Source organism: Podarcis tiliguerta (genome assembly GCF_965153285.1).
Source record: "Podarcis tiliguerta genome assembly, chromosome: 17".
Classification (NCBI taxonomy): domain Eukaryota; kingdom Metazoa; phylum Chordata; class Lepidosauria; order Squamata; family Lacertidae; genus Podarcis; species Podarcis tiliguerta.
Window position 1 is genome coordinate 37,452,339 of NC_139550.1, and position 3,501 is coordinate 37,455,839.

Genomic DNA, 3,501 nt, shown 5'->3' on the forward strand with positions numbered 1-3,501 from the left:
CTTTGGGAGCAAGAAGATGGGAAGACCGATAAATAGAGAGGTAAAGTTTATTACCCTTCTTTATTCCAGAAGGGCTGATGATGTGTTTCCCTCCCCTTTCCTGTTTTCATTCAACCTGGCCTCATTCTACTGATAGAAACCATCTTTCCCTCAGCCCAAGGGGCTGGTTCCCATTATGACACTACCCCCTCCCTGACCCCCTGAGAAGGCTGCTTATAAAAAACAAAACATTTTATGTAATTTTGTCCAAATAAATTCATGGCACACAAGACACCACCCCAGGCTCAGCATGGGACATTCTGAACTTCTAGCTTGGACGACTTCCCAAGCTTGGCTTGTGAGATAAGACATCAGTCAGAAGAAGAAGAAGAATGGGCTATCTCCTCCACCAGGGATAGAACAGGCCAAGGAACTAGTTTACTGAATCCTGGAAAATTGGGGGGGGAGGGACTTTTGATACAATGCACTCCTCTCCCCTCTACATCTCTCTGCCAGGCTGCTCTCCCTTGTACAGTACAAATATCTGGTCTGCCAGCAGCACTGCAGAAGCTAGGCTCAGCCTGGCATGTAGCAGCCAGTAACATCCATCAATTAACATCCATTATTAAGAATATATCTGTGCACAAATCTATATGTATGCTGCTCTGTTCTTCATATGCTCAAATGTATGCATTTTGAGTCCATAGCTCCATACCAGTCAATGATAAGAGAAGGTGGCAACTGATCTACCCACCCAAAACTCGGGGGGGAATCATCTGGAGTGCTTTAGAGCCCATTTGTCCACATCAAATTGGATTGTCCACATATTGGGTAAACTCAAATTTGTATGGGAAAGGAATCAAATTTGGTGTTGTTTGAGGGTAGCACCATGTGGATTATGTGAATTTAATGGAAATGCAAACAGCTGCTAACACACAGTGAAGTCCAGTGTGAACAAGCTCTTAGTGAGGCTAGAATTGTACTTTAAATTGCACTGCCTCACAACTGGATCCCAGGCATAACTGAAAAGTGCTGGTTTTAATATTTAAAGCCCTAAATGTTTGGGGTTTGATACGCCTTTTCCCATCCAAGTGCACTGATGTTCTCAGGTGGGGCCTTCACCGCGTGCCTGACTTGAATTGTTGGATTTTAGGTTGGCTGGCAAAGTGGCCGAGCCTTTTCTAGGGTGATGTCTGCCCCGTGAAATTCCCTGGTGACGCGTGATGGGCCTGTTTGGTTATGGTTCCCAGGAAATGAGTGAATATTGCTTTAGCTAAGAAAGCATGTGGAATTTAAACCCCCGTCCACTTCAGACCATATTGTGACTGCAGTGGGAAAGTCTGTAGCTGCTATGGTTTTGTTATACTTCTGCTTTCCTGTTTTTAATAAGTGAAATGTTATTGATGTAACTGTATATCTTCTGAGTTTTTATGTTGTAGGCCATCCTGAGGGATCTGTTAAAAACTGTGCAGCAGAGTATAAACATGAATAATAAACAGCAAATCCTGAGCGCTCTTACTCAGAATTAAGTCACCTTGAGGAGTCTGTGGCACTTCTGAATAAATATGCGTACGGCTCATGACCTGCAACCCTCAGCCTGCTTCCTTGGAAGTAAACCCTCTTGGGAGATATGGGTCTAGGGCCAAATTACACATCCATTTCACCCCATCACAGCCATGGCTTCTAGCTTGTCGTGTTGTGGGAACAGCAGAACAAGTGGAGACGTTCCGGCGTTTAACCAGGAACAATTTATTGTTATAAATTGTCTGGAAAATCCAGGAAAATAGACTGGTACAGTACAGACATAGCAGTACAGCTACAGTACAGCTTGACTTTGGGGCCTAGCTCTTCCTGTGTCCTTGAGGTGGTACCTTGGTTCTCAAACTTAATCTGTTCCGGAAGTCCGTTCCAAAACCAAAGCTTTCCAAAACCAAGGCACGCTTTCCCATAGAAAGTAATGCAAAACAGATTAATCCATTCCAGACTAAAACAGCAATTTAACATGATTTTTACTATCTAACGAGACCATTGATCCATAAAATGAAAACAATAATCAATGTACTGTACTATAAAATAAAGAAGATAGTATTGTAGATGATAAAAATAAAAATTACATTTATTTATTTTTTACCTGCACTGATGATAGTCATTGTTTGGAAGGGGGGCTTTTATCCATTTCTGCAGTCACACAATCAATCAATCAATCAATCAGTAGCTGAATTGGGTTCCACACAGTCACAAAAACAAATTAACCGAAAAAGCCTTAAAAACAAAAACGCAAAATAAATAGCAAAAACAAAAGTGCCAAACTTAATCCATTCCGGAAGTCTGTTTCTCTTCCGAAATGTTCGAAAACCAAGGTGCAACTTCTAATTGGTGCAGGTCCCTCGGAAACAATAGGCCACAGCCGCATCGGACATTTGGCTTCTGAAAAAGGTTCAAAAACCAGAACAATTGCTTCCAGGTTTTCAGCATTTGGGAACCAAAGCGGGCACCACTGTACTTGCAACTGCTACCACTTCTACTGATGTAAGAGGTTCCTAGAACACGGTGCTGACCTGAAGCATTCTGTCATAATGCACAGTTGCTCCTGGGAAATGCAGTAAGGCCTGGGTTACAGCCAACTCAATCTGTGTGGCGAAATGTTGTTGGTAGTCTACTGTATAGCCATCAGGACTAGTAGCCATTGATATCCTTTTCTGCCACATATGAAGGAATGGGATCTTATAGAGGCCTATGGAAAGAATAAAAATACTTGTCAGGAGAGACAATATGATGGACCATTAATTTATAGGAACAGAGGGCAGAAGGGATGAAGATTTTGGCTCCCAGCCCTCCTTTTCTCCCTGTGGCAAGGCTATAGTGTTTATCCAAGGCCCACTGACTTGGTCTTCCCATTTTGGTACTCCAGATCACTGGAAAGTAGGATATTCTTTAATATGACAATCTCAGTAAATTATTGTGTGGCTTGGGCTGCCTGAGGGAAGACATTTGTTACGATTGTGCAAGCATCTGTCAAACAACAGTACAAACAAAACTGTTTTCAGACAACTGAGGGACATGAGAAGGCAAATAGGACTTGGTATTATAGATGGAAGGTGCAAGGAAGGAGAGAAGGAAACTAAAAACATCACTTGAGCCAGGCCTCGCTGAGGCTTTGCCCCAGAACTTGTTAACTTCTTCATATCAAGCTATGTTTTGCCAAAGGCAAAATGGGTTCTTTATTAAGGATCTCTGAAGCATGGACAAAACACAAGAAGGGAAGAAAGTCTGGAATTTATTGAGCTGCAGGCTTATCACACACAAGAGTAGAATACCAGGCAGAGGGCCTTCTTGGTAGTGGTGCCTGCCCTGTGGAACACCCTCCCACCAGATGTCAAGGAAATAAGCAACTATCTTACTTTTAAAACAAAATAAAAAATTCCTTCCAGTAGCACCTCATAGAAGTGTGCATGTACACAAAGCTCATGCCAATAACAAACTTAGTTGGTCTCTAAGGTGCTGCTGGAAGGAATTTTTTAA